This window comes from Brassica napus, chromosome C9 (assembly GCF_020379485.1).
Source record: "Brassica napus cultivar Da-Ae chromosome C9, Da-Ae, whole genome shotgun sequence".
NCBI lineage: Eukaryota > Viridiplantae > Streptophyta > Magnoliopsida > Brassicales > Brassicaceae > Brassica > Brassica napus.
In genome coordinates this window covers 34548487-34558948 of record NC_063452.1, presented here as the reverse complement: position 1 = coordinate 34558948, position 10462 = coordinate 34548487, and the positions used below count along the sequence as shown (strand labels likewise).

The following is a 10462-nucleotide window of genomic DNA, read 5'->3' as shown; positions in this document are numbered from 1 at the left end:
AAAGACATCGATGCCATCTACGATCTCTGGGGGGTCGATTATGCCGTTGAAATCGAGCTCCCCGACGGCGAGACTCCGGAGACCGTGAGGCCCGGGTACTGTGGAGCCTACAGGTCGCATTTTGAGGCGCTTGCGGAGCTTGGGATGGCTTTTACTCAGATGGTGCCTAATGTCTTCCTCTACTTTTTGGCTTCGTGAGTCCGAGCTAGGGAGGAAGGTCTCGAGTTTGGCCTCGGGGAGTTAAAGAAACTGTTTGCTATTAAGCGGAACAACGGTGTTGGGGTCAAAAATGGTTACGACGAAGTTAACGTCCAAATCCCCGAAGAAGAAAAGCGTAGAAAACTTCTTCGACAAATACTTTTTCGAAATAGATTCTTCTTTACGAAAAGCTTTGCGGAAGAAACGCGAATCATCGGACAAGAGCTCGAGAAGGATCGTTACACAGCGACCAAACACGTGCTCCACTCGGTCGCTACGTAGCAACCGAGTTCGAGCCAAAGCTCAGTCGCTACGTACCGACCAAACGTCCATTCCGCTCGGTCGCTACGTAGCGACCAAGCTTTTCCGAAACGTCAATACGATATCAGTCCATGCATTCTCGTCTACCCTTCGATGCTATCTCCCGAATACCGTAGCGAACCCATCTCACGTACCCCGCCATCTCTAAGATTATCAATCAAACTTTACCGTAAAAACCGCGGAAAGTTCATTCTTTATCGAAAGAAGCTGTAATAAACGCTTCAAGTCGAAAGACGGCCCAAAGGGACCTAAGACATGACTCGAGGCCCAACTTACGATTTATTAACCAACAGCCCGTAAACCGCTTGTCGGTTTACGCTTGGTTCACAAGGGAAGATAAATGTCAAGTTTCCGCGGATAAATACAAAATTTTGAAGATAATTACGAAGATCGGAAAAAATGGAATATCTCCATTTTTATGCTATGGCAGCTTAAGGGCAGAAGAGGAAAGGCGTAAACCGACCTTGGAGCCAGTATATAAGGGGTCCTAGGCAAGATGCATGGTGGGGAGACTTTTTGGGAGAAAACTTAGCACTTAGAGCAATTAGGCAACTTTCCCTTTTTGTTATTTCGAGCTGCGACTCAATTAGGTTTAGCCGTCCTAGGGTTGCTAGAACTAGGAATCTCGCCGACAGCTCTCGAGCCCAGGCTTATACCTTGTTGTAAACGCTCATACGCAAATTCGGAATAAGACTTCTCTTTGCTCTCTTCTTACGATTTTTATACTTCCTCGTTGTCATTATTGTGTTCTGATTTGCTTGGCGTGTGGTATTAGCAGATATCCTGGACCTCTGTGAAATTAGGGTTTTCCTAGTTTCCTTATTTAAACGGAAATCGACAGTGCGAATTTCGGTTCCCACAGTTTGGCGCTAGTAGGAGGGGGTGTACGGATCAATCTAACTCTCAACCACATCACGCTCAACCAGACATGTCAACTGACGACACGGATAACGTGCAGACTCCTCTTAACGGAGGCAGCGGCACTGATCTCCATACTCCCGCAGCGGACGTATCCGCAGCCAACGCGGCAGCACTCGAGGAGTTAAAAGATGTTCGCCACCTACGAAAAAAGGTCGGAAGAACATGATAAGCTCGTGAGCACCTTAACCAAATAAGTTGAAACTTTAACGGCAAGGACTCGGGCAATCCGCCCCCGTGGAACCACTAAAGTCCGCGGGAAAAGACTCGACTTTGCGACCCCACTCAACAGGCCTGGAGCCGCCCAGGAACGACCTTCGGGTCAAAACCCTAGCGAGAAGTCTCCCGTCGAAAAGGGAAACTCCGAAAGCCCTCCTCCTCCCACGAAGGCTTCAGAGGACAACGGAGTCGAGCAAGTAGACCTGGATCCTAGCGATGTCTCCAACAATACTGATGAGGACTCCGACAGACATCCAAGAAGGACCAGAAGCTGATTCACTCGGGAAAGCTCTCCGTTTGACAAACCAATGAGAGAAGAGGAGGAAATCCTCTATTGGAACGAACAGGAAGAGCTGGCTGAAAAACAAACTGAGCTCACTCGCAGTAAACGCCGTCAAGCGCGGAAACCTGCTGACGAGACGTCGGATATACGCGATCTTCGCGACTATATCTCGCCAGGTCATCTCTAAGAAAGTCTAGAACCTGGAAACATCTACTAGACCCTGGTCTATCCCCGGGAAATTTGTTCTCCCCCAGGTTCGAACACGGTCCAGACCTAAGAAGAACTTGGAAAGAAGGATTCCTAGAGCGATGTCCTGCCCAGGGGAAGCCTGTTGAGAATGATCAACTCCGGCTGACCTAAGTGCACAGATTATTCCCCGAGTCTGAGGACGAAATCGAGAAATAAGGAGCAAACTGGTTGGGAAATATCATCCAGGCCTCGGGCAGGACACCGGCCTCCAGGTTCCTGTTGAGAAAAGCTCCGGCTCCGACCCCTGCATCCATCCCTGCCTCCAGATCAATAAAAGGGATTACTAGATCCTCTGATCTTGCGCATAAGTGGAAAATCCACACATATGACGCATGGAAAATATTTGACAATCGCAGGAATGGGCTAGCACAAGCCATAGTATGCGGTCAAATATAGTACTCCTGCTAAAGAGCCTACTCCCATGCGGGATACGAAGCACTTATAATGCAAAGTACTGCCTGAGGAGCTTATTCGCTTACTCTCAGGCAGGGAGCATATTCCATATAATGCAAAGTACTGCCTGAGGAGCTTACACGCTTACTCTCAGGCAGGGAGCGTATTCCATATAATGCAAAGTACTGCCTGAGGAGCTTACACGCTTACTCTCAGGCAGGGAGCATATCACATAACATTCAAAGTAATGCGTAAGGAGCTTACACGCTTACTCTTACGCAGGGAGCATCGTACGAAACATGCCAATTCCTGCAACAACGTATTAGGCTTAAGTACAACCGTAAAGTACTGTATTTAAACTCAGAGTTTGTACAGGGAGCGACAATGGGTATGAGACATAAAGTAGGAATGGGTCTGCGCAAGCCTGAGTATGCTGTCAAAACTACCTAAAACCCCTGTGAAGCCTAAGGCGCATCGGGGTCCCAAGAGTACCATTTTGAAAAGTACATGTATTAAAACGCTACGTTCTATACAATACATGGAACACATGGTATAATTATTGCAAAAGTACTGTGAAATATAGGGAGCAATTAAAACCCTGCTTCTCCAGACATGGAAAGCGGCGAAGCCTGGAACTTGGGTCATTACACCCATACCAGCACCCTCTAAGCTTGTTAGTGACTTCCTACAGAAGTAGAATACAGCATAGGAACTCGATAGTGACCAGTTTTCGAGCGGCACAATGCGAAATACGAACATGTACAAGTAGTAGTCTTGCCTAGGAAGGCGGAGTACGGTCCCTGCGAAAACCAAATATTTTGGGTTCTTACGAACTCCGGGTATAAAGATAACCTTAGGGTTATTAGATCAGAACACCCAGGTTATTAAGAACCTTCGGGTCCCCAAGCAGTCTCTGGGTCCTAAAAAGATCTCAGGGCCTAGAAAAGGTAAACTTCCAGGCTCTTATATAACCTCCGGGTCCAAAACGACCTCCGCGTCCAAAACGACCTCCGGGTCCTAAATATGACCTCAGGGTCTGAAGCAACCTCCGGGTTCCCAAACGACCTCTGGGTCCAGAGAAACCTTTGGGTTCAAAACGACCTCTGGGTTCCCAAATGACCTCCGGGTCCAGAGCAACCTCCGGGTTCAAAATGACCTCAGGGCCCAGAAGAAACCTCCGGGTTCTAAACGACCTCCGGGTCCAGAAGGAACCTCCGGGTTCCCAAACGACCTCCAGGTCCAGAGCAACCTCCGTGTTCAAAACGACCTCTGGGTCCAAAAGAAACCTCCGGGTTCAAAATGCATGTGTTCTAGAGTAGCTAACTATGGATCTTGCCTATAGATATTAGGGCGCAAGCGGAAGCTTGGTTCTTTGTCTGAAATAGTTTAGATTGTGCTAGGATTGCTAGAAACAATCGGAATCTGATTTAGTTAAACCTACTGAACACGTCAACTCTTTGCAATAACGCTCCCTGGAAGGTTCACCGATTGACAACTCATTAGTTGTATCGATCGACAGGCTGAAAGGTGTATCGACCGACACCCCGTTATTGGAATCGATCGACATCCCGTTGTTGGAATCGATCGACACTTTCTAAGGACAAACGAGAAACAGCTGAGGTCCTAGATCCGGCAATAGATAGTATAAAAATATGAAAGTTGATCGACTATTCTTATTGTTTGAGTTATAGAATATCAATTATATGCTTAGTATCTATATCATTATAATCCTTATTTTCTGAATAGAAAACCTAAGTCTAACGTTTCCTACATCTGTCCTAGAACCCCAATCAATCAATCGAACAATTACTTGTTCACCCATGCTATTTACTGCTTTAAAACCTATTTGCCTAGCTTAACATCATAACTAGTTATACCTATTGTGTGACTTAGCTCCCTGTGAATTTGATCCCTAAGTACTACAACTCGACCTCTAATTTGGCAGAGTAAATCACTCCTTAGGGTAATTTGAGTGATATCAAATTTGGCACTGTTGCCGGGGAGCTTCGATCGCCATTAGAGCAAATTTAGTTAGGTTTAGTCTTGGTTTTTGTTACTTGCAAAAACTGATAAATGTTTTTCTCGTTTTTTCAGGTACATGCCCAGCAGTACCAGAAGCAACAAGGAAAAACAGTTCTCTTTTCAGTTCCTGCACTTCTAGAACGCACCATCCGCAAAGGCAAACGTAACACATCGATCAACAACAACACCTGTCCGTGGACCGAAACTCGCCTTCCACCGTCGTTCGAGACCACTCTTCCGTCGACCGCCCCTACTCACCTGACATCGATCGATACTGAGCCGCGAGACATGGTTGCGACACTAGTTCAAATTCAGGATGCGACTGGAAACCTGCATGACTAGGAGGGTCATCTGCGTAATGCAGCAGGTAAGAAGATAGATGATCAGGTGGCTGTAATCCTTGATACTGACGCTGATATTGCAGCTGCTCAAGTTGTAGACGAGGCTGCCAGACCGAGGACATTAGCTGATTACAACAAGCCAGATCAGTACTACGAGAACATATCTGCCATCCGTCCTCTAGCCATACAGAGGCAAGACTTTGAGTTGTATAGAGGAAAGACTTTGAGTTGAAGGCTCAGTACTTTACACTCGTGGGACAGACACCCTACTGTGGGTTATCACACGAGCATTCTACGGACCATTTGGAGAGGTTCAAGGATCTAGTTTCTGCTATTAAAGCCAATGGAGTCCCTGAGGACTACCTCTTTTGCAAGCTCTTCAAGTACTCACTTGCTGGAGAGGCTTCGCACTGGCTTAAGCAGCTACAACCAGGATCTCTCACATCCTGTACCGATATCAAGAATGCATTCTTATGTCACTTCTTTGATGAGCCACGCGTTGAAGACTTGAGGAGTAAGATTGCTACATTCACACAAGAGCCCACAGAGTCATTCAGAAGCATCTGGATCAGATTCAAGTCATATCAGAGAGATTGTCCACACCATGGATTCAATGAAGTGCAGTTGCTCAGCACATTCTGTAGAGGCATCGCGCTGGCATATCAGATGGCTCTAGACTCAGCTAGTGATGGAAAGTTCAACGCTAGGAATCTAGAAAAGGCTGTGAGACTTATTGAGAGCTTGTCATCAAGCAACAGCACCAAGAACACTGATTTCGAAAGAAAAAAACTCAACCACTACCCTAGAGAAAGAGCATTTGGATGACGTTAAGGCAAAGCTGGATAGTGTTCACAAGCTTCTTAAGAAACAAGTCAGCTTTGCAGAGGATGCAGAGGCTGTAGATGTCGACAGTGACATGGAGGAAGAGGAAGATGTGAACTTTGTTAGTCGTTCAGGCTTTCAGAATCAGAGGTCTGGAAACCAGGGTGGATTTAGAAACTCTTTTGGCAATGGACAGAAGAGTGGATACAACAAGAGTTCATAGTACCAGAAACCCTTCATCAACAACTACAACAGCAGTAATAGAGCTTATGGAAATTCTTTCTACCAAAACCAACCATCGCAGACTCGAGAGAGCAAGAAAGAGTCCATACTTGATCAAGTTCTTGAGGGTCAGCAGAAGTTAATGGTGAACTTCAGTGGAAAGATTGATGCTGTCTACACAGAGCTGAACTCAAAGTTTGAGTCATTGAACACACATTTGAGGAAGTTGCAGACACAAGTGGTTCAGACAGGAGGAACTATTAAAAGGCAAGAGGCCTTCATGAGGGGTAAACGGGATGACTCACTGAAGCACCACATGAATGCAATCGTGGATGATGATTTCTCGCAAGTGGTTAAGGAGGAGAAGCTTCAGGAGGGAGACTTCCAAGTCGAAAGCTCTATGAGTTTTGGCGGTTCACATTGGTGTCGACCGACGACAAGCTACGAACATCGACTGATGGAGACGTACGAACATCAATCGACATCAGTTTCTCCAAATCGATCGACAGAGGAAGTTGCATCATGCGCGACAGTGAAAATTCTGACTCACGAGGAGTTCGCAGCTAAACACCTATATCCACCCAAACCCTTACGAGTCAAGAAGTCGGACATCGATCGACACCATGAGCTAGCCACCGATCGACAGGCAGACTCCACCGACGATTGACACGACCCATCCAGCGTTGATCGACGACCACCTTTGACCTACCGAGTGTAGCTACCAAAGATAGATGTAGCACGCCTGAATGCTATCTGAAACCCATCTCAACCTTTAGAACACATTGCAGACAACTTCGATCAACATTTGTATGATGGACCAGAGACTATGCAAGTTGATCAGACTTCTGAGAAGAGAACCTTGAGGAGAAGAAAGGAAAAGATTCCTAAGCATCTCAAGAGAGGAGTCAATGAGAAGGAGATGGATAGCTTCACTAAACGAGTTCTCAGGATACCCTTGGACAAGCCTTTTATGGAGGCCTACTTTACCCACAGATAGTGAATGTTCTTCAGGGAGACCAAGGAAACTGAGCAAGACATATATAGGATCTTCAATCAGATCTGAGAAAAGATGACGCGGAGGATTACACTGAAAAAGAAGAGTGATCCTCGGAAATTTGCAGTGCCATGTTTAGCTAAGGGCATTGAGTTTCCATGTGCGCTGTGTGACACAGGTTCATCCGTCAGCATACTACCCAAGGTAATAGCAGACCATCTGGGTCTGAAGATAGAGCCTTCAGAGGATTCATTCACTATTGTGGATCATTCTACGAGGAACTCAGGAGGAATCATCGGAGACCTTGAGATGCATAGTGGCAATGCACTAGTTCCAGTTGACTTTCATGTCCTGGAAAACAAGCAGAACAAGAATCATTCTCTACTACTTGGGAGAGCTTTCATGGCTATTGTAGGAGCAGTTTGCAACATGCAGACCAATTAGTTGTGTCTCACACTGATAAATCATGATGTCTACTATGATCCAGTCAGATTTGTGAGGCCACAGACGTCCAACACTGGAGTCAACAACACCAGATTCATTGCAGCATGACACTGAGATTTTGAGGATGGATATGAGACAGAGTATTCAGGGTCGATCGATAGTCGAACTCCACCATCGATCGACATCACCATTCAGCCACCAATCGACAACCATCCAGGAGAATCGATCGACATCAGTCCTGTGAATGAGACTTTCGCTTTGCCAGAACACTGCTATCCGAGCTCTGCAGTTAGTACACAAACTCAGAAATCGATTGATTACCATCACGGTGAAACAATCAGCAGACAGGGTGACTATTCTTTTGGCAGTTGGGCAGACGAGAGCCATCATGAGAGCTTTCCAGTAGACACTGCATTACCTGAGATACAATCTGATGAGTACGACGAGGACTACCACAGAGCGAAGAACATTGAGTACTGATATATTGTGTTTTTGGCACATTATATATATGTCTTACTAATAGTTTTCAAGGTTTTATCGAGTCTTTTTAGTTCCTTTGAGTCATTACAGGTCTGGAGTTGCATTGGATGAGAGAGAGCCCAGCTTGAGGAAAAGATGAGAAAAAGAGTGTGATTTGGAGTCTTTCTCGCAGAACAGTCGAGCGGAGCAGCCTGGGTGCATGCTCCAGCGGCAGAGATAAAAAAGGAAGTTTCCAAATATTTCGGGATTTGCCCTAGATTTCCTATTTTTCCCTATAGCCGCCTGTGGCTCCTATATATATAGTCTCCTATTATTTACTTTGGACCTATCTTAGTTTTTACGCAAGAAAGACCTGAGAGAGCTTTGATTTTTGGGCGATTGCTACTTGTAAGGGAGAAGGCCTCATCTATCTCCTAGAGAAGATTATCATGAACCCTCTGATTTCTGTTATCTATTATATGCAGTATTATTCAGAACTCATGCTTCTCAGTTCTTGTGTTATGTCTGAGTAGTCACCGAGTTAGTTTAGGGTTCTAGGGTTTTGGATTCGTAAACTGAAGCATAAATAAGTCATATTAAGATTGTCTACATTCATATTTTTTCTTATGGCTTGCATTGAACTGATCACTTAGTGCATGAATTAGGGTTAATCAATTTAGCTAACCGTTGGTTGATAACTTGATATGATTTGAATGAGCTTTGCATCCCTAGTCAGCGAGAGTAGATATTAGGGTGTATTGTGAACATATCGGGCTTGATCTCTAAAGCTTGCTATCGCATCTTGATCCAAACGAGAGTTTAGGTATCAAGACCGATCTGCAAGGGAATCAACACCACGACAGTGGGTTGTTTTAACCTGAGTGATCCGAGTTTAGACTTGTGGAAACTGGACTTGAGTAATTGCTTGGTTTGCGATTTCCTTACCTGAAAAAGAAACCCTAGACTGGCGCCTTTAATCAAATCGAAAACAACCTCACTTGTTACTTGTTATTTACGTTACTTTACTCTTTTAAAAAACCCCACTTTTGTTTTAGCTTAATTATGATCCCATAAAGATAAAGTGTGAACTGGTCCTCTGGAATTGAATCTAAAGATATTACAACTACACTGTTAACTTGACAGTAGACAAAGACTCAATTTTAGTGTATCAAGTTTTGGCGCCGTTGCCGGGTACCAGCTTTTTACCTTTATTTTTCGGTTATTTTGTTTAGTCTAAAACCTCTAACTTGTTTAATCCTTTTCTTGCAGCGAATGACCCAGGTGCATGACCAGTAGCCATATTTGGAGCAATACACAAGGGGAATTACTTTCGCTTACAAACAGGAACTTGCAAGTTTAGAAAGAACAAACTGTCAACATAGACCAAATATCGCCACAATGGACAACTTTGTCACTCCAGAGCAACTCGGTGCTTCTATACAACAAATGCAGCAGCAGATGCAATAGATGCAGCAAACAATTGCAACGCAGCAACTGGCTGCGCAGCAGGAACCACCTGTTCCAATCGGTGAGAGGAATTAACATCCCTGCTACGCGCTCTGCTATCGCTCCACCGCCATGTCAAAGGGCGGATTTTGAGATAAAACCCGGCATGATCAATCTAGTGCAGAGAAAGATGTTCCATGGACTATCAGCTGAGATACCAATGGAACACATCGAAGCTTTCGAAGAGATTTGCAGCTTCACTCGTGCAAACGGCGTCCCACCCGACTTCATCAAATGCATGTTCTTTCCATTCTCTCTAGCGGATAAGGCTTCACGATGGCTTAAGTCATTACCTACAGGCTCCCTAACTACTTGGGTCACTTCTACACGAAAGCAAAAACGGCTGCCCTAAGGAACAAGATCTCTTCGTTCAAGCAGCTCGCTAACGAACCATTTAATGAAGCGTGGGAACGGTTTAATGATACCCTCAGAGAGTGTCCTCATCACGGATTTGACGATGACCATGTCCTTTGAATCTTCTACGACGGTGTAGATTGGGAGTTCCGCAATGCTCTGAATGCAGCGAGCAATGGAGACTTCATGACCCATACCACTGAAGGAGCTCACGCGCTAATAGAGAACATGCCAGCTACTTCATCCAAAAAACGAAGAGACTGATCGCTCTAAGAAGGTGCACAGCATGGACACTAAAAAGATTGATGACCTCGCCGCCAAGGTTGATCAGCTGCTCAAGAACAATCAGAGCCAGATCTATGTAATGGAAGAAGCCACCATGGAACCAGGTGCTACTGATGCTACAGCAGAGACCGAGACATCAGAAGAGAATCAGCAAGAGGTCAGTTACGTCAACGGTCAGGGTTGGAAGTTCAAGAATTACCATTCAAACCCTAATGTGAGAAACAACCCGCATCTGTTCTCATACAAGACCAATCCAGACCCCAACGACAGATCTCAGGGAAATCAGTTCCAAAACCCTGGATATCAGAAGCCATACCTTCAGAATCAGAATCAGAATGGAAAGATGTTCATCCTAACCCAAGCTCAGAACCAGTTTCAGAACAGGCAGAACAATCCGCAAGCTGCTCCAGCAACTGCGAGCGGTCCGCCAGA

The 10462-nt window shown here is 45.4% G+C and overlaps 1 non-coding gene across 1 annotated transcript; it reads right to left on the bottom strand.

Annotated features, from left to right (window-relative positions):
• Nucleotides 1-9736: 9736 nt before the first annotated feature.
• LOC125593680 lies at nt 9737-9843 on the bottom strand. Its single transcript, XR_007329580.1, has one exon. It is a non-coding gene; the product is annotated as a small nucleolar RNA R71 (small nucleolar RNA).
• Between the last annotated feature and the right edge of the window lie 619 nt (nt 9844-10462).